The sequence below is a fragment of the Prionailurus bengalensis genome, chromosome B4 (assembly GCF_016509475.1).
Source record: "Prionailurus bengalensis isolate Pbe53 chromosome B4, Fcat_Pben_1.1_paternal_pri, whole genome shotgun sequence".
Classification (NCBI taxonomy): Eukaryota; Metazoa; Chordata; class Mammalia; order Carnivora; family Felidae; genus Prionailurus; species Prionailurus bengalensis.
The window spans coordinates 12,212,439-12,233,899 of NC_057358.1; the positions used below are offsets into that span (position 1 = coordinate 12,212,439).

General features: G+C 43.8%; 1 protein-coding gene across 1 annotated transcript in view; it reads left to right on the forward strand.

Moving 5' to 3' along the window:
* MCM10 (minichromosome maintenance 10 replication initiation factor) overlaps positions 1 to 21,461 on the forward strand; it is a 107,198-nt gene that overhangs the window by 67,056 nt on the left and 18,681 nt on the right. The window lies entirely within an intron of this gene.

Sequence of the window (21,461 nt, forward strand, 5' to 3'; positions counted from 1 at the left end):
TATATACACACACATACATATACACATGCACACATACATACACGCACACATACACACACGCACACATACACACACGCACACATACATACTCGTATATATGCAGCTATTCACATCTTCTGTTTAACCCAAGCTGTCAAATTGATTGGTAGAAAGCTGTACACAATTTCCTGTTCTTTAACCTGTTTGCTTTCTGTGCTGTGTGTTGAGGTCCCCTCTTTGATTCCTAAAATTGGAGACTCCCATTTCCTCTTTTTCTCTTTATCACTTTGCTAGGTGTTTCTTGATTTTATTCATCTTTTGGATGGTTTGTGAGACCGAGCCCCATGTTGGGCTCCGTGCTGAGTGTGGAGCCTGCTTGGGATTCTCTCTCTCCCTCTTCCCCTCTCCCCATCACACACTCTTCCTTTCTCTAAAATAAAATAAAATAAAAATATTATTTGTAAAGACCCGTCAGCTGACAGGTCCATGAGACCTCTTTCAATTTTGATGAAAGCCAAAAATTGGAAACCACCAGAGTTGGAAAAGGATTTGTTACCCGTCATTAAAGTCATTTGCTCTCTCCACTTCTGGAAAATAGAATAAGAAAGATTTATTTTATCAAGCCTCATTATTAAACATTTGCTAATAAAATATTTTAACAAAAATGTCATCACAAGCATGCCTTCTGTTAATTTGGTCAACCACTGGATCAACAGACTTTACTCATTGCTTTGGGGCGTCTCCCAGGGTTTGGAAAGCCCTTCTTTTGGGGAGTCCCAGAGTGGCTTTGCTGAGGTCTCTCAGGTGAATTTGGCACAGGAAAGTGAGTGCCCCAGGGCCAGGAGTCCGATGGGGGGCTTGAACTCATGAAGCATGAGATCATGACCTGAGCCGAAGTCAGACACTTAACTGACTGAACCACCCAGGTGCCCCCCCATCTCTTCCATGTCTCAACAGCATCCATTTTTGTCCCTTTTTCCCTGAGTGCTTTTGTCCTGATAGAGACTGTCATTTCATGCCTCCAAGGCTGGTTTTTCTGCCTCTAGTCTCATTTCTCTCTCTCACCCTGCAGACTATTGTCAGAGTAACTGTTCTGCATTGCAAATGTGATTGCATTGCACCACCTCCCACGAGGGTTGCAGGGCACTGTGATGGTGACTGCCACCCCGTTTGCCAGCAGAGCCAAGATTTCATCCCATCCTCTGTCAGCCAGGGGCCTCCAGGACCCCTGGAGTCCCATTTCCAGCCCCAGGGGACAGGTCTTGATTGGTCAGGCCAATGAAGTAAATATTCTTGCTAATCCTTGATTTGGGAAATGGTGTATGAACTTGAGGGGTGAAAGGAAACTGGCTGGAAGGGGGGAGATTCTGGAATAGGATTCTCAGTTTTGAAAAGGAGACAAAAAAGAGAGAGGTAATTCTTTTCTGCCTCTGGATGCTGTGTGAGGATGCGGTGCCCGCAGCCGCTGCAACCGTTTTGTGTTCATGAGCAACACACATGATAGAGATGGAGTAGGAAACAGGTGAGAAGATCCTGGATCTTGGGATGATGCTGAGCATATTGTACCCTTAATCTGGGCTCCCAGTTGGAGGAGTTACTCCATTTTGTTATCGGTTCAACCTCCAGAATCAACTTTTTCTGTTACTTGCCCCGAAAAGCATCCTGAGTGCCTCGCCACTGAATAGCGAATAAATTCCAAGTGACTTCATACAGCGAAAAAGTGTTTTCATCATGTATCCTTCTTTACCCCCCACAACACTGTCCGCCCCCCCTCGTCTTCCCCTCCGTGCTCTGGCGTATCATACCCTGTCTAATCCCTACGGATTCTCCCTTTCTTCACAGTCTCCGGTGAGCAATGTCCCCTCCTTCCCCACCTGGCAAAGGCTTTCTCGTTTTTCAACCTGATTCTCCAGCATCCCCTTCTCTTCAATGCCAGTCTTTCACCCCTTCTCCAGGTAAGAGAGACCTTCTCTTCCTGTGGCCCCACTTCTCCCTCTCGCCCCCTTTGCCCTCTCCCCTTTGTCCCTACCTCTCTGTTTTAGGACCAGCCTCAGCCCAGGCATTTAGATTTTTGCACGCCCCCACCCCCCCTTCCCATCCGCCTTCTCCAGTAGACTGAGTTCATTCAGAGCAAAGACCACCTCTGCCTCAGTTCTGCTGCTCCCGGGGGGGTCATGGCAGTGCCCAGAGCGGCACAGTCACGCGATGAATATTTGTTGCAGGGGATTTACGTGGAGAATTCGGAGGACAGCCCAAGAAGCAGCAACCGTGTCCAGACGGCCGTGAGGGAAGGAGGTCTGGAACACCGGGGCGAGGCACGAGTGTGCAGGCACTCGCACATGTTGGCCGCCATCCGGGTTTCTCTGTTGAGGGAACTCATGAAAGGGTGTCTGTGTGGACAGTACCAGTGTCAACAGGCAGGTGAATGTGGGCCTGTGTGAGTGCAGTCTTCTGTGTCAGGATGTGTGAAAGGGAGTTTGTCCATGCGACTGGGGGTGTCTGTGAGGCTGTTTGGAGTGCAGCTTGGAGGGCTGAGTCACAAGTGTGGCAGGAACATATGCAAAATTTGCACATCACTCAAGAGTGTGGTCAGCCTAAGATCTTCTTCTAAAGCTGTCTTTGTCATCTTGTAAGTCCTAGTTCCCAGTTGTCTGATTAGCTCATTCCCATGCACCTTGCCCAAATTTTCCACATCCTTTCCAAATTATCTGAATTTAATGAGGCGAAATGCCCTCATTACCTATCATATATAACCCTGCTGTTTAAAAATATGTAATAAGGGGCGCCTGGGTGGCTCAGTAGGTTAAACGTCCAGGTCTCGACTTCGGCTCAGGTCATGATCTCACAGTTCGTGGGTTGGAGCCCCACGTCGGGCTCTGTGCTGGGAGTGCAGAGACTGCTTGGGTTCTCTCCCTCCCCCTCTCTCTCCGTCCCTCCCCTGCTCGTGTGCTGTCTTTCTCTCTCAAAAATAAATCAATAAACAAACTTTAAAAAATAAATAAAAATATGTAATGAGCAAATGGGAATAATCTGAGGGTCTCCCAAGGGACTCCCTTTCTAGTACTTTAGGAAATTTGTATCTTCTGGGTGACAGAGATACGTGAGTGTTTTTGCTTTTGTTGTTTTTGTTTGGAGGAAGATTTCTGGTCCCATCAGAGCGAAGAGGAACCAACACAAGATTAGGGGTCCAGGGGTCACCCTAACTGAAGCTGATCTGAGGCACCCCTTTTCCCTAGCAATATCCTAGTTATAGTTGTTATTGATTTTGGGATGATTTTCTTTGTTTTTAGTGGCATCGTAGGCCTCATATTTAAGATCTTTGGTAAGTGAAGTCTGAATAGGTTTCTCAACAAACAATACAAACAGGAAAAAATATACCCAACATTCTTATTTCATCTTCAAGACAACCCCATGGAGCCCCATCTCATAAATGAAGAGACGGAGGTCTAGAGACATTGACTGACCCGCCAGGTGTGTAAATAATGGAGCTAGGATTTCACCTCTGGCCTGAGGGGGTCCTTAAGGGAATCCCCGAGGAAAACCGAGGGCTGTTCTGTTTTTGTTTTGGTTCTTTGGTCCTGTTGTTGGTCTGGGAAATGCTCACAGACCAGGAAATGCGTGTTTAAGACCAAGAGGAGATTGTTTCTTTAGATGGTGAGCTGTGCCTCCAGTGACCAGAGCCCCAGGACTGAATCACAAAGCTCCCAGAGTCAGTGCTGGGCTGTGTGCAGGACGGACTGGAGCAGCTGTGGAGTTAATGCAGGGGCCCAGCCAAGGGTGGGTGGGACTTCATCCAGGTGGCCCTTTCTAGGTCTTTCCAAGTGCAGAGAAGCGATTTCTGTCAGATTACTATGGTTGGGTGTATACTCCTTTCTAGTACTTCAGGAAATTTGGGTGTGTTTTCTTTTATCATGTGAAAATTTTTTTGTTTCTATTTTTTAAGATATTGGTAAGATACACATAATGGAGAAGTTACCTTCACCATTACGTAAACGTTACCATGAAAGTCTTAACCATTAGGCTTAACCAAATCTACACGCATCACCACCATCCATGCGCAGACCTCTTTTCATCTTCCCAAACTGAAACTGTGTCGCCATTAAACACTAACTCCCCATCCTCCCTCCCTCCAGGCCCTGGACACCGCCATTCTGCTGTCTCTATGTCCCTCATATGGGTGCAGTCATACAATATATGTCCCTTTGTGACCGGTGGATCTTCCCTGGCATAGTGTCCTCATGGTGCATCTATGCTCTAGCATGAGTCAGGATTTCCTTCCTTTTTAAGGCTGAATAATATTCCATTGTATGTGTAAACGTTCTGTTTATCCGTTCTTTTCTTGATGAACACAGTTGCTTCTGCCTTTGGCTACTGTAAGTAATGCTGCCGTGAACATAGGTGTGTAGGTATCTCTTGGAGACTTTGTTTTCAATTCTTTCAGATATCTACCCAGATGTGGAACTGCTGGGTTGGATTAGTGCATTTTTAAAAATTTATTTATTGAAATTCAACTTAGTTAACATACAATGCAGTCTTGGTTTCAGGAGTAGAACCCAGTGATTCATCACTTACATACAACACCCAGTGCTCATCCCAGCAAGTGCCTTCCTTAATGCCCATCACCCATTTAGTTCATCCCCCACCTCCCTCCAGCAACCCTCAGTTCGTTCTCTGTATTTAAGAGTCTCTCTCTCTCTTTTGTTAAAGTTTATTTACTTATTAAGAAAGAGAGAGAGAAAGAGGGGGAGGGGCAGAGGGAGAGAGAATCCTAAGCAGGCTTTGCGCCATCAGTCCAGAGCCCAATGCAGGGCTCGAACTCATGAACTGTGAGATCGTGACCTGAGCCAAAACCAAGAGTTGGATGCTTAACTGATTGAGCCACCCAGGCACCCCTGTATTTAAGAGTCTCTTGTGGTTTGCCTCCCTCTCTGCTTTTATCTTTTTTTTTTCTTTCCCTTCTGCTGTGTTCATCTGTTGTGTTTCTTAAATTCCACCTATCAGTGAAATCGCATAATTTGGCTCATTTTGTTTAGCATAATACACTGTAGTTCCATCCACATTGTTGCAAATGGCAAAATTTCATTCTTTTTGATCGCCGAGTAGTATTCCTAAGACAGTGTGGTACTGGCACAAAAACAGACACATAGATCAGCGGAACAGAATGGAGAACCTAGAAATGGACCCGCGGTCCATTTTTTAAATTTTTTTATTGTTTTTTTAAAACTTTTTTTTTTTTTTTTTTGAGACAGGGAGAGACAGAGCATGCACAGGAGAGGGTCAGAGAGAGGGAGACACAGAATCTGAAACAGGCTCCAGGCTCTGAGCTGTCAGCACAGAGCCCGACATGGGGCTCAAACTCACGGACCACAAGATCATGACCTGAGCCAAAGTCGGCCGCTTAACCGACTGAGCCACCCAGGCACCCCTATTGTTTTTTTTAATTTACATCCAAGTTAGTCAGCATATAATGCAATGATGATTTCAGGAGTAGAATCCACTGATTCATCCCCTACACATAACACCCAGTGCTCATCCCAGCAAGTGTCTTCCTTAATGCCCCTTGCCCATTTGGGCCATCCCCCCGCCCACAAACCCTATATTTAAGAGTTGCTTACGTTTTGTCTCCCTCTCTGCTTTTATACTATTTTTGCTTCCCTTGTGTTCATCTGTTTTGTATTCTAAATTGTACATATGAGTGAAGTCATATGATACTTGCCTTTCTCTGACTAATGTCACTTAGTATAATATCCTCTAGTTCCATCCATGTTGTTGCAAATGGCAAGATTTCATTCTTTTTGATGGCTGAGTAATACTCCATTGTATATATATACCACATCTTTATCTGTTCATCCATTGGTGGACATTTGGGCTCTTTCCATACTTGGGCTGTTGTTGATAGTGCTGCTATAAACATGGGGGTGTGTGTGCCCCTTCGAAGCAGCATCCCTGTATCCCTTGGATAAATACCTAGTAGTGCAGTTGTTGGGTCATAGGGTAGTTTTGTTTTTAATTTTTTGAGGAACCTCCATACTGTTCTCCAGAGTGGTTGCACCAGCTTGCATTGCCACCAACAATGCAAAAGAGATCCTCTTTCTCTGCATCCTCACCAACATCTGTTGTTGCCTGAGTTGTTAATGTTTCGCCATTCTGACAGGTGTGAGGTGATATCTCATTGTAGTTTTGATTTGTATTTCCCTGATGATTAGTGCACAGTGCACTTTTTAAATGCAAGTTTTTTTTTAAGTTTCTTTATTTTAGTAATCTCTATACCCAACGTGGGGCTCAAACTCACAACCCTAAAATCAAGAGTTGCATGCTCTTCCAAATGGGCCAGCCAGGTGCCCTTGGGTCCGCATTTTTAATAGAGATGTGTTTCCAAGTAGACAAACTGTCCTAGCTACAGCTACTTTGGTCAGCTCTTCCCTGCCCTTGTCTCACATAATCCATACCTTATGTCCCCCAACCTTCATCCCCCACGCCCTGACACACTTGATTGGGACTGCTTCTATGGCTAACATTATTTAAGGGAGAAGCTGATAATGCTGAAAAATGATCAGACCAGGGCAGTTCTCTGTCGTTGAGAGTCTGTTTCTTGGTTTATCGCTCTCTCTTTTTTTCCTTTGCTCATTTGTTTTCTTTCTTAAAATCCGCATACAAGTGAAATCGTATGGTATTTGTCTTTCTCAGACCTAATTCGCTTAGCTAGCATTATACTCTCTAGCTCCATCCATGTTGTTGCAAATGGCAAGATTTTATTCTTTTCTATGGTTGAATAACATTCCATTGTGTGTGTGTATGTGTCTCTGTGTGTGTGTATACACACATACGTATAAATATATATACATATATGTGTGTGTATATGTATATATAGGTATATGTATACCTTCTTTATCCACTCATCAATCGATGAATGCTTGGGCTGCTTCCATAATTTGGCCACTGTAAATAATGCTACAATAAACATAGAGGTGCATGTATCCCTTTGAATTAGTGTTTTTGTACTTTTTAGGTAAATACCTTGTACTGCAGTTACTGGATCATAGGACAGTTCCATTAAAAAAAAATTTTTTTTAACGTTTATTTATTTTTGAGAGACCATGATGGAGCATGAGTGGAGGAAGGGCAGAGACAGAGGGAGACAGAATCTGAAGCAGGCTCCAGGCTCCGAGGTGCCAGGACAGAGCCCGATGCAGGCCTCGAACTCACAGCGAGATCATGACCTGAGCTGAGTCAGTTGCTCAACCAACTGAGCCATCCAGGTGCCCCAGGACAATTCCATTTTTAATTTTTTGAGGAACCTCCATACTGTCTTCCATAGCGGCTACACCAGTTTGCATTCCTACCAATGGCCCAAGGGGGTTCCTTTTTCCCCACATCCTCGCCAACACTTGCTGTTTCTTGTATTTTTTTATTTTCACCATTCTGAGGTGCTATCTCATTGTAGTTTAATTTGCATTTTCTTGATGAGTGATGTTGAGCATCTTATCATGTGTCTGTTGGACAGCTGGATGTCTTCTTTGGAGAAATGTCTGTTCATTTCTTCTGCCTGTTTTTAAATTGGATTATTTGTTCTTTGGGTGTTGAGTTATATAAATTCTTCATATATATATATATATGTGTGTGTGTGTGTGTGTATATATGTATATATATATATATGTATATATATATACACATATATATATTATTTTTTGCTTAATTTTTATTTTTGAGAGAGAGCACAAGCAGGGGAGGGGCAAAGAGAGAGGGAGACACAGAATCCAAAGCAGGCTCCAGGCTCTGGCTGTCAGCACAGAGCCCAATGTGGGGCTTGAACCCACAAAGTGTGAGATCGTGACCTGAGCTGAAATTGGACACTCAACCAACTGAGCCACCCAGGTGCCTCTCTTCATATATTTTGGATACTAGCCCTTTGTCAGAGATGTCATTTGCAAATATTGTCTCTGTAGGTTGCCTTTTAGTTTTGTTGATTATTTCTTTCACTGTGCAGAAGCTTTTTATTTTGATGGAGTCCCTATAGTTTATTTTTGCTTTTATTTCCCTTGCCTCAAGACATGTATCTAGAAAAATGTTGTTATGGCAAAGGTCAGAGACATTACTGCCCGAGCTGCCTTCTGGGATTTTAATGGTTTCTTGTTTCACATTTAGGTCTTTCATTCATTTTGAGTTTATTTTTGTGTATGGTGTAAGAAAGTGGTCCCATTTCATTTTTTCCCCATGTTTCTGTCCAGTTTTCCCAACACCATTCGTTGAAGAGAATGTCTTTTTCTCATTCATATACTTTCCTGCTTTATCAAAGATTAATTGACCATATAATTGTGGGTTTATTCCTGGGTTTTCTGTTCTGTGCCATTGATCTCTGTGTCTGTTTTTGTGTCAGTACCACACTGTTTTGATTACTACAGCTTTGTAATATAACTTGAAGTCTGAAATTGTGATGCCTCCAGTTTCGCTTTTCTTTTCCCAAATTGCTTTGGCTACCTGGGGTCTTCTGTGGTTCCATGTAAGTTTTATGATTGTGTGTTCTAGTTCTGTGAGAAACGCTGCTGGTATTTGCATGGGGGTTGCAAGGAATCTGAGGCTTAAGCTGAGATTTTCACCATCTGACTGCTCTGTTTGGGGGGAGACCTAAACTCAGAACTGGTGGTGAGAGCCCATTTCCAGCATCACTGGGACTCAGGAGAAGCTGGTCTGTGGGGAGAGACGATGAAGCAGCTTCTGGAGGAGACCTAGGTTCCCTGAAGCACTAGGCCCCTGGCCGACTCTCTAGAGGTCACGGACTGGCCTGAGACCCTTATCATAAAGGTCCCACTGTGCTCACACTGGTTCCTGCAACCAGTTCACTCAACCAAGTGTGCATGCCCAACTCAAGCAGATTTGGGGTATAATGATTTGTTTCTGTAATAGTATCTGCTCTTTTCAGTAGGACCAAAACACCTGCAGACCTCTTTGCTTATTAGCCCGATGAAATACATTGTGGCCTTACTACCAAGAGTAATTTTCAAGCGTTTCTAAAAATTAATTTTCAATTACAGTAATACATGAATACATTCTCTTTTTTTTTTTTTCAACGTTTATTTATTTTGGGGACAGAGAGAGACAGAGCATGAACGGGGGAGGGGCAGAGAGAGAGGGAGACACAGAATCGGAAACAGGCTCCAGGCTCTGAGCCATCATCAGCCCAGAGCCCGACGCGGGGCTCGAACTCACGGACCGCGAGATCGTGACCTGGCTGAAGTTGGACGCTTAACCGACTGCGCCACCCAGGCGCCCCTTGATTAGCAATTTTTAAATTGCAGACACATGTATCAGCCCAGAGGCCCATTTGAGCTCAGGACTCAATAGCCCAGAGGGACTCGAGTTCCTTGAAGTCAGAAAGCATGTCCTCATCATCTTTATGTGTTTTACACACAGCATATACCTGACTCACAAAAAGTGCACAGATTAGAGGGGCCTGGGTGGTTTAGTCGGTTAAGCGTCTGGCTCTTGCTTTGGCTCAGGTTTGAGCCCCACATCAGGCTCTGTACTGACAGCACAGAGCCTGCTTGGGATTCTCTCTCTCTCTCTCTCTCTCTCTCTCTCTCTCTCCCTCTCCCCCCTCTCTGTCCCTCCCCTGCTCGTGTTCTCTCTTTCCCTCTCTCTCCCAATCTCTCTCTCTCTCAAAATAAATAAACTTTAAAAAAAAGTGCACAGAGTATTGATAACTGAATGAATGAGTGAAATCAGGCAATTGGACTACATGATCCATAAGACCCTCTCTTTTATGTTCTTTGTATTCTGATTCTATAAACTGCTCACTTGCCCAAAATTGCTCATCAGCAGATTGCTGGACAGTTTCTGTGCGTGTGGTAGAATCCCTTTACAACACCAACTTCCATAACATGATCAACATCCATATAAAAGATTACTCACCATCTACCTCTGTTACATTTCAAGAAATACAAGTTGAATTGTAGTGTAGCTGAAATTTTACGAAAATGTAGTGAAAAAATTCACTAAAAATGTATAAAAGATCTTTTAATGCATTATTCCAATGATGAGGCAAAGACTCAGCAGCCCAACTACTGGGGTTCAAATCCTGGCTCACCACTTGCTAGCTGTGTGATCTTAGGCAAGTCACCTAACCTCTCTGCGCCTGAATTGTCTCACGGGTAAAACAGGGATGATGACGACGGTGTTTTGCCTGCAGAGTCGTGAGAATTAAAAGCATCCATGCAAGTTAAGTGCACACAGCGGTGCTGGTCATATAGTAAGGCATGATGCAAGTGTTTGCTACTACTGTTACTAGTTAAGGAGAAATGGAAATTATTCAAACATAATCGACTGCCCAGGCACCCCCATACCTGGTGCACACTGAAGTCTCAGAGGCTGGCTTCTCCAGCAAATGCCTGAAGGGCCAGAAACTCAACCCGGAAAGGCAGGGTGTCCCTACCTTGGGAGAAGGGAAAGACTCAGCAGTTAAATTAATTGCTCACCTTTCCTCCCATGGCAGTGACTCCAGGGAGCCTTTGTGTAAATGCCCTGTGACTACCAACAGGCTCTTTTGTTGTGACAGTGTCACCTGGCATTCACTCCCTCCCCTCTCCTGCCTCACGCCCCTTCCCTCACTCTTGTCTCCTGGGATTTCACTCTCCTGCAAAGAGTTGGGACATCCCGCTCCTGCCTCCAGCCCTGAAGTTTAAGGAAGTAGGGCCAAGAGAGACATTTCCCGTGGCAGATCCTCAAGTTTCACTGAGGAAACGAAACCGCAATCCCTGATTTTCTTTGCAACTGTGAGGAAAGGGCATCAGCAAGTATGCTGAGTGTGGTGTGATAGAAAATGCCTGGGCTGGGAATCAGAACTACTCCACTTGCCTGGCTTACCTCTTGCACAAATCAACTAAGTTACTTTTCAGAGAACGTATTACCAGAAAAAGGAGCAACATACATTTGACCTCCCTGGCTTACGTTTATGAGGGTCAATACGCATTAATTACAACTAGCACTTACTGGGCATTTGGTATTGCATCAACAAGCCGGATAGCTTTATTTTGAAAGATGGGTCTCGCATCTGGGGGGCACCTGGGGAGCTCAGTTGGTTAAGTGTCTGACTCTTGATGACTCTTGACTTCAGGTCAGGTCATGATCTTGCAGTTCGTGAGTTCAAGCCCCACATCGGGCCCTGTGCTGACAGCATGGAGCCTGCTTGAGAATCTGTCTCCCTCTCTCTGTCCCCCCCTCCGCACCCCCCTCTTGCTCTCTCTCTCTCTCTCTCTCAAATAAAACTTTAAAAAATTAAAAAAAAAAAAAAAGGTGGGCCTTATCACTTCCAGTTTTCAAATGAACACTGTGAAAGGGCGGGCCAACACCGGCTGGCTCCATCTTGTTCTGTGTCCTTCACCTAGACCACGCCTCCTCCCTTTGAGTGACCTCCTGCTCACCCATTCAAGCTTCCTGATCAAAACACGCCCCTTCCCCAGCCAATCGGCCGAGGCCACGCCCCTTCCCCAGCCAATCGGCCGAGGCCACGCCCCTTCCCCAGCCAATCGGCTGCCCCTAGACCCCTATAAAACCTTTGTGCTTTTGAAACTCGCTCTCTCTCCCTGGTATCTCACCGCTGTGGCAGTGCAGGTAGGGGACTGAGCTCGAGCTAGCTCGAATAAAGGCTCTTTTGCTTTTGCATTGGACTCGGCTCCCTGGTGGTCTTTGGGGATCACGAATTCTGGGCACAACAACTGTAAGACCCAGAGAGGTTAAGTAATTGACCCAAGGTCACACAGCTCATTAGTATCAGAGCCAGGAATTAAATGCAGGTTTATCTGACCTCCAAGCTCATCATCTTTCCACGGTACTCTTCTGCTTGTCCGAGGAACAAAATGCACGGGAAAAGATGTCAAACTCCATAATAATAATGTATGAATAAATGCATAGTGAAAGGTACTCTGGGAGTTGAAGACCCTGCCAACCACATTTATTCTCAGAAAGGCCATGTTCTTTGAGGCATTTTGCTCAGGAAATAAGACACAAAAATCAGGGACTTAGGAAGACAAAAGTTATTTCTATCCTCTTGGCTCCAGCTCCTCCTTTCTCCTAGAAGTATCTCCAAAACATCCTTGCCATAATGTTTTCAAATTGTCTCAGGCCACTAACAAAGATTGGCTAAGCTGAAAGAGGCATAAATGGTATCAAGAAATACCAATTCTGCCAAGAAATAAAAGAATCTGGATGCTGGAAAAATAAAGACATGTATTAAAACTATAACCATGTTTGGAAGTAGGCTACCAAAGAGAACAGAAACAAGGCTGAAGCTTCATTGTCTCCCTGAAAGTTTCAAGGTGTATATTACGGGCTGATGTGTTTCCCCAAATTCCCAACCCCCGGTAGCTCCGAATGTGACTGTATTTGGAGATAGGGTCACTAACAAGGCAATTAGGGTTAAATAAAATCGTTGGGATGGGCCATAATCCAGTGTGACTGGTGTCCTTGTAAGAAGACATCAGGACACAGACACACAGAAGGAAGGAGCTCGTGAAGACACATGAAGACACAGGGAGAAGACGGCCAGCTGCAAGCCAAGGAGAGAGGCCTCAGAAGAAACAGCCCTCCCTGCACCTTGAACTCAGCCTTCTAGGCTCCGGAACTAGGAGGCTGTGTAATTAGGCTGCTCATCTGGGGTACTTGTGAGGGTGGCTGGAGCATAACAACACAGTGTGTGTCATCAACAAGGCTACCGGGCTCCATACTCGGTGACCACAGTCCAGAGCAAGAAATCCACTTTGCATCATGACCCAAGTTACACACACACATGTGGGTTTTTTTAATGTTTGTCTTTTAGAGAGAGATAGAAGGAGAGCGTGAGCACATGAGCAGGGGAGGGGGAGAGAGAGAGGGACAGAGAACCCGAAGCAGGCTTAATGCTGCAGCAGAGAGCCCGATGCAGGACTTGAACTCATGAACAGTGAGATCATGACCTGAGCCGAAGTCGACGCTTAACCGACTGAGCCACCCAGGCACCCCCTACACATGCACGTTTAAAACGGAAACACTGCTTTCTCTTACCTTATGCGGTGGTCTCTGATTTTGTCCTCTCTGTTTTTTCATTCTGTTCTTTTTTATTCTTTTATTTAGAAATTGAGGGTGTGACCTACAGAAGTACTGACAGTGACCCTGGAATGGGTCACCACTGCAGCCCGAGGAGCGCCACACCAGGCCAGAGCTGCTGAGGGCCACAGCGTGCTTCCTGGGTGACGGGTGATGATCCTGTGTCACATGAGGGCTGAGACAGGCCCGAGAGAATCAGTCAGGACACAGCCCTTCCCTTCATCCAGTTCAGAATGGGTTTTACCTTTCCCACGCAGGCAAGCTATGAAATCCAGATGTGTGGGGGCAAGCTGGACGGGTGTTGTAGCAGACGATGACATTTGGTCTGTCTGCTTCCTTTTTTTTTTTTTACGTTTATTTATTTTTGAGAGAAAGAGAGAGACAGAGTGCAAGCGGGGAGGGGTAGAGAGAGTGGGAGACAGAGAATCCAAAGCAGGCTCCAGGCTCCGAGCTGTCAGCACAGAGCCGGACATGGGGCTTGAACCCACAGACTGTGAGATCATGACCTGAACCGAAGTCGGATGCCCAACCAGCCGAGCCACCCAGGCGCCCCGGTCTGTCTGCTTTCTTTTTGCAACCTGATCTTGCTTCGAGTCTGTCCCACCCCCCCCTTGATGTGTGTGTGGTCTTAGTGTAGGTGGTAATATCCCAAAGCACAGAACCAGATAGACCCATGTTCTGTCTGTTTCCACCTCTGTCCCCAGGGCTTTGATTGCAAAGCAGGGGCCCCAGAGACGGGGGCGCAGGGGGCCCATCCTTCACCATAACCACTGGTGCAGCCTGTCCCTTTGTACTGTGCTCTATTCCACTGCACACCTGGCCCCCCAGCCACACGGCATTTCCGTAAGCCCTGGAGAGCCTGCTAACACAGTTTCCCATGGTTGGCGCTCAGTTCCTGTTGTTTGCAACCAAGATTTCGGACGGGTATATAACATGTATATTTAAGCGGAGTCCTTGAGTACCGTAGATCAGTATCTCCCACGCATGTCACAGCAACTGCTGTCTGGGCTAAAAGTTACACACCAAAGTCTTCACACGGTGTTGCAGAGTTAATCTAGATTAACAACTGGCCACACCAAGGAAAAAAAACTGCCTTACACTGGGCAGGGCTGGGCTCCTAGCACCTTCCTGTTTGTCTTGAAGAAACAGCGAGGTGTGCTGAAGTATCACCTCACTGTGCCAGGTGCTTTCTGCCAAGGTACAAGGTACAAAGCACTTGTTTGCTTTAATAAATGTACATCTTCATCCAACGCAGGGCAGGCAGACAAGAGCTCCATGGTCAAATCTGGCAGACTGCCTGTTTTTGTAAATAGAGTTTCATTAGATCATAGCCTCCCTGTCCATTTATGTGTTTTCTCTGGCTGCCTTCCTGAAGTAACAGCAGGGCTGAGTAGTTGCAACAGAGACAGTATAACCTGAGAAGCAGAAAATATCCACTATCTGGCTCTTGGAAGAAAAGGATCACTGGCCCCCAACCTAGGGCAGAAATCCCCACACCAACCAAGAGAAAGTTTGTATTCTTGAGTGTCCAGTTTCAACGTTTATTTATTTTTGGGACAGAGAGAGACAGAGCATGAACGGGGGAGGGGCAGAGAGAGAGGGAGACACAGAATCGGAAACAGGCTCCAGGCTCTGAGCCATCAGCCCAGAGCCTGACGCGGGGCTCGAACTCACGGACCGCGAGATCGTGACCTGGCTGAAGTCGGACGCTTAACCGACGGCGCCACCCAGGCGCCCCTTGAGTGTCCAGTTTCTAGTTCGCTCACAGTTTCTTTCTGTTCATTTGTGTATACACACACACACACACACACACACACACACACAGTACATAGATGTATGTATGTAAGTTCCAGGTATACAGCTCTATAATTCGACATCTGTATACACTACAGTGTGATCACCATTACAGATCAAGTTACCATCCATCACCATACAGTTGGCCTCCTTCACACCATTTTGTCTACTCGCCACCCCCCTTCTCTGGTACCCACTAGTCTGTTCTCTGTATCTTTGAATTTGGTTTGTTTTTTTTTTAGATTCCACATATGAGTGAAATATGGTATTTGTCTTTCTCTGTCTGACTTATTTTACTTAACAAAATACTCTCAAGTTCCATCTATGTTGTCACAAGTGGTAAGATTTCATTCCTTTTCGGGAGTGAGTAATATTCCATTATATAAGCATATCATGTCTTCTTTATCTGTCCATCTATTGATGAACACTTAGGTTGTTTCCATATCTTGGCTATTGTAAATAATGTTGTTGTGAACATAAAGGTAGATATCTTTTTAAGTTAATGTTTTTATATTCTTTGGATGAATATCCAGAAGTGGAATGGGTGGGTCATAAGGTAGTTTTGTTTTTAAGTTTTTTGAGGAGCCACCATAGTGTTTTCCATGGTGGCTGCACACTTTACAATCCCATCAGCAGTGCGCAAGGGTTCCCTTTTCTTCATATCCTCACCAACACTTGTTATTTCTCATCTTTTTTATAATAGCCATTCTAAAAAATGTTTTTATTTATTTTTGAGAGACAGAGCATGAGTGGGGGAGGGGCAGAAAGAAAGGGAGACACAGAATCTGAAGCAGGCTTCAGGCTCTGAGCTGTCAGCACAGAGCCTGACGTGGGGCTCGAACTCACGAACCATAAGATCATGACCTGAGCCGAAGTCAGACACTTAACTGACTGAGCCACCCAGGCGCCCCTATACTAGCCATTCTAACAGGTGTTAGATGATACCTCAATTGTGGTTCTGATTTGCATTTCCCTAATAATTACTGATGTTGTACATCTTTTCAAGTGCTTCTTGGCCATCTCTCTTCCTTGGAGAAATGTCTATTCAGATCCTCTATGCATTTTTCAATCAGTGTCTTTTTGTTGTTGAGATGTCTGAATTCCTTATATATTTTGTATATTAACCCCTTATCAGATATATGGTTCGTAAATATCTTCTCCCATTTGGCAAGTTGCCTTTTCATTTTGATGATGGTTTCCTTTGCTAAGCAGAAGATTTTTATGTTTTTATTTTATTTTTTTAAATGTTTATTTTTGAGAGAGAGAGAGGGAGACAGAGCGTGAGTGGGGGAGGGGCAGAGAGAGTGGGAGACACGGAATCCAAAGCAGGCTCCAGGCTGTCAGCACAGAGCCCGACACAAGGCTCAAACTCACAAACTGCGAGATCATGACCTGAGCCAAAGTCGGATGCTTAACCGACTGAGCCACCCAGGCGCCCCAAGCAGAAGATTTTTAGTTTGATATAGTCCCACTTGTTTATTTTTGCTTCTGTTTCCCTTGCCTTTGGAGTCAGACCCACAAAGAACCCACTAAGGCTCATGTCAAGGAGTTTACCACCTTTGTTTTGTGCTAGGAATTTTATGGTTTCAGGTCTTACATTTAAGCCTTTAACCCACTTTGAGTTAACTTTTGAGTATGGTATAAGACAGTGGCCCAGTTTCATTCTTTTGCAGGTAACTGTCCAGTTTTCCCAGCATCATTTGTTGAAGAGACTGTCTTTTCTCCATTGTATGTTCTTAGCTTCTTTGCATAGATTAATTATCCACATGTGTTTTTTTTTCTGGGATCCCAATATTTTCTTTTCATCTGTGTGTTATGTTTGTACTAATACCATACTGTTTTGATTCCTATAGTTTTGTAATATAGTTTAAATTAGGGAGCATGATACCTCCAGCTTTGTTCTTCATCCTTAAGATTGCTTTGGCTATTTGGGATCTTTTGTGATTCCATACAAATTTTATAATTATTTCTTCTAGTCTTTGAAATATGCCATTGGAATTTTGATAAGTAGTGCACTGATTCTGGTAGATTGCTTTGAGTAGTATGGACATTTTAATAATATTAATTCTTCCAATCCATGAGCATAAACTATCTTTCCATTTATTTGTTCAATTTCTTTCATCAGTCTTTTATAGATTGTAGTGTTCACTTTTCACGTCTTTGGTTCAAAGAGATACTTTATTCTTTTTATTCTTTTTGATGCAATTATAAATGGGATTGTTTTCTTTCTCTTTTTTTAAGTTTATTTTTATTTATTTTGAGAGACAGAGAACAAGCAGGGGAGGCGTGGAGAGAGAGGGAAACAGAAACCCAAGCAGGTTTCACACTGTCAGTACAAAGTCTGATGTGGGGCTTGAACTCAAGAACCATGAGATCATGGCCTGAACCAAAATCAAGAGTCGGGCGCTTAACCAACTGAGCCACCCAGGCGCCAAATGGGATTGTTAATTTCTCTTTTGGATGTTTCATTATTTGTGTATGGAAATACCACAGATTTATGTATATTGATTTTATATCCTGCAACTTTACTGAATTTATTTACTAGTTCTAACAGTTTTTTGGTGGATTCTTTAGGGTTTTCTATATCTGGGTATCATGTCACTTGCAAATATTGGCAGTTTACTTCTTTGTTTCCAACTTAACTGCCTTTTATTTCTTTTTCGTGCCTAATTGTTATGGTTCAGACTTCTAGTACTGTGTTGGATAAAGTGAACATCCTTATCTTGTTCCTGTACTTAAAAGAAAAGCTTTCAGCTTTTTCGTCATTGAGTATGAAGTCATATATGGCCTTTATTGTGTTGACATATGTTCCCTTTATAACCACTTTGTTGAGAGTTATCATAAATGGATGTTGAATTTTGTCAGATGATTTTTCTGTATCTATTGAGATGATCATATGATTTTTATCTTTCATTTTGTTAATGTTATGTATCACATTTATTGATTTGCAGATGTTAAACCATTCTTGCATCCCTGGAATAAATCCCACTTGATTGTGATATATGAGCCTTTTAATGTATTGTTGAATATTTACTAATATTTTGTTGAGGATTTTTGCCTCTGTGTTCATCAAGGATATTGGCCTGTATTTTCCTTTGTGTGTGTGTGTGTGTGTGTGTGTGTGTGTGTGGTGTCTTTGTCTGGTTTTGGATCAGAGTAATGCTGTAAAATGTGTTTGGAAAATTTCCCTCCTCTTCAACTTTTTTCTTTTTTGAGAGAGAGAGAGGGTGCACGCAAGTAGGCAAAATGGCCAGAGGGAGAAAGAATCTTAAGCACGCTTCATGTTCAACATGGAGCGCAACATGGGGCTCTATCCCACAACCCTGGGATCATGACCTGAGCCGAAATCAAGATTCAGACTCTAAATTGACTGAGCAACTCAGGCACCCCCTCCTCTTCAACTTTTTGGAAGGTTTTGAGAAGGATAGGTATTACATCTTCTTTGAATGTTTAGAATTTGCCAGTGAAGCCATCTGGTTCTGGACTTTTGTTTGTTGAGAGATTTTTGTTTACTGCTTCAAACTCCTTACTAGTAATAGCTCTATTCACTTTTCAGTTTCTTCATTATTCAATCTAGAAAGAGTGTATTTTTACTAGGAACCTATCCATTTCTTCCAGGTTGTCCAGCTTATTGGTGTATAATTGCTTGTAGTGGTCTTTTATGATCCTTTGTATTTCTGTGGTATTGGTTGTAAATTTTCCTTTTTCATTTTTGATTTTGTTTATTTAAGCTTTCTCTCTTTTTTTCTTGGTTAGTCTAGCTAGACTTTCTCTTTTCAAAGGATCTGCTCTTGGGGCGCCTGGGTGGCTCAGTCGGTTGAGCATCCAACTGAGATCAGGTCATAATTTCATACTTCATGGGTTCGAACCCCGCGTCAGGCTCTGTGCTGACAGCTCAGAGCCTGGAGCCTGCTTCAGATTCTGTGTCTCCCTCTCTCTCTGCCCCTCCCCCACTCATGCTCTGTCTCTCTCTCTCTGTCTGTCAAAAATAAATTAAAAAACATTAAAAAAATTTTTATTAAAAAAAAGGATCTGCTCTTAATTTCACTGATATTTTCTATTGTCATTTTAATCTGTATTTACTTTGTTTCTGCTCTGATCTTTATTGTTTCTTTCCTTCTAATTTTGGGCTTTTTCTTTTTATAGTTCCTTTAAATGTAAAGTTATATTGTTTATTTGAGATATTTCTTGCTTTTTTGAGGTAGGCCTATATTGTTATGACCTTCCCTCTTACAGGCTCTAGAGGCTTGCTGCCTCTTACAGATTTTGGTATGTTGTATTTCTGTTTTCATTTGCCTTTAGGTGTTTTTTAATTTTTCCTTTAATTTCTTTGATGACCCATTGGTTGTTCACTAGCATGTTGTTTAATTTCCACATTTTTGTGGGTTTCCCTGTTTCTTTGTAATTAACTTTTAGTTTCATACCAATGTGTTTGGAAAAGATACTTGCTATGCTTTAAATTTTCTTGAATTTACTGAGACTTGTTTTGTGTCCTAACATGTGCTCTATCTTAGAGGATGTTCTATGCGCACGTGAGAAAAATGTATACTCTGCTGCTTTGGGGTAGAGTGTTTTGTATGTATCTACCAAGTTCATCTGGTCTGATGTGTCAGTTATGGCCATTGTTTCCTTATTGATCTTTTTGTCTGGATGGTGTATCCAGTACCCACCTGCCTTGTGTAAAGGTGCCTGTGTGTTACTCTGAGTTAGGTACCAGGGATGGAGAGGAGGGAGGTATGTTGCTCTGGAAATAGTAGATGTGGACTGAGCCAGCCTGAATGACCCAGGCCCCAACCTGCCACAGGGACCAGCCTTCCCTGAGAGACTTCTAGAGGCTGGCCACTTTCCTGGGGTGCTTCCAGTAAGCCTGATGAGGTGCCCACTGCTCAGGAACTTCACAAACTGTCAAGAGGTGCCACATTCCTGTCTGCACGATGCCTAATTAATGGTGCCCTTGTTGCATATTTCAAACATCACCCCTGCACAAACGTTTGTCCCCACCCTCTCTTTCCCCTACCTTCTAGGACACATATCAGCACCCCTCAATGGGTTTAGGACTTGATATCACATTCTGTTTCTGTTAAAATCCCTGAGGCTGAGAATTACAACATGAGAGTCAGGCATGCAAGGAATGAGAAGGAAAAGTAAGCTTCATCTCTCAAGACATTCAAGCCATGTATGGCTATTTGAAATCTTTTCTATAACCTTTATAGAAGAAGGTATGTGTAGCACTAAGAAGAGACCAGCATTTAGATTAGTCACAGAAAGCCTCTAAAAAGATAGAACAATCCTTGGGGCACCTGGGTGGCTTAGGTGGTTAGGCGTCTGACTCCCACTCAGGTAATGATCTCACTGCATGTGAGTTCGAGCCCCACGTTGGGCTCTGTGCTGACAGCTCAGAGCCTGGAGCCTGCTTCAGATTCTGTGTCTCCCCCTCTCTCTGCCCCTCTCCTGCTCTGTCTCTCAATAGTAAATAAATGTTAAAAAAAATTTTTTTTTTTAAATGAGGAGCTCCAAGCAGATAACAAAGGCAAAGGTCCATTCTTCCTAGGCTGTTAGTCCTACATCATAGAAGGGGATTTTTTGTTTGTTTTGGTCTGCAGCTTTTTTTTTTTTTTTAAGTTTATTTTGAGAGAGGCAGAACACACATAGTCGGGGAGGGGCAGAGAGAGGAGAGACAGAATCCCAAGTAGGCTCATCCACACAGAGCCCAACACAGGGCTTGAACTCACCAACTGTGAGACCATGACCTGAGCCAGGATCAAGAGTCGGATGCTTAACCGAGCCACCCGGGTGCCCCGTGTTTTGATCTACACTTTGAACGTCTTCTGCCCTTTGAGCTTCGTCTCTGGTGAAATGAACATTAGTCCAGGGTACATCCCCTTACACCCTCTGTGAAATCAGGCTATTCCTCATTCTGCCAAGATCTGGTGATATTCCTATCCCAGCTCTTCATTTCCCAGCTGACTTGTGCTCCCACTTTTCCCAGGTGGGAGCACACACTAAATGAACTGTCCTAACTCATCCTGGTGTGGTCTTTCTTCCACATCTGTTACACAGAATGGATGCCTGGATATTTGTTAAATGAATCAGTGGACAAAAGGGACACAAAATAGGAAATGAATTGCTTCCTGACTACTTGGCATTCACTTGAAAATGCACAAGGGAAGGGGCACCCAGGTGGCTCAGTCAGTTCAGCATCTGACTTCGGCTCAGGTCATGATCTCATGGTACATGAGTTCAAGCCCCAAGTTGGGCTGTGTGCTGACAGCACAGAGCCTGCTTGGGATTCTCTCTCTCTGCCCCTCCCCCAATCATGTTCTTTTTCTGTCTCTCAAAATAAATAAACTTTAAAAAACTGCATAAGAGAAATAACAAATTGTGCTGTCTAGTTGTTCTACTGAAGTTTATTTTAAATGTGAAAGGAGTTTGAAAAGTTTTTTGTGGAACAGTGCTCCATACATGCTGTTTACACAGGCATTTCTTATGTACATTTTATGTCCAATTATTCCATAATCCAGTTTTGTTAAACCCTGTCAGTGATGGTCTTGCCTTCTCCAGTTTCCAGCTGGAACTGAACTTAAACTCTGTGTCTTCACAAAGAAACTGAC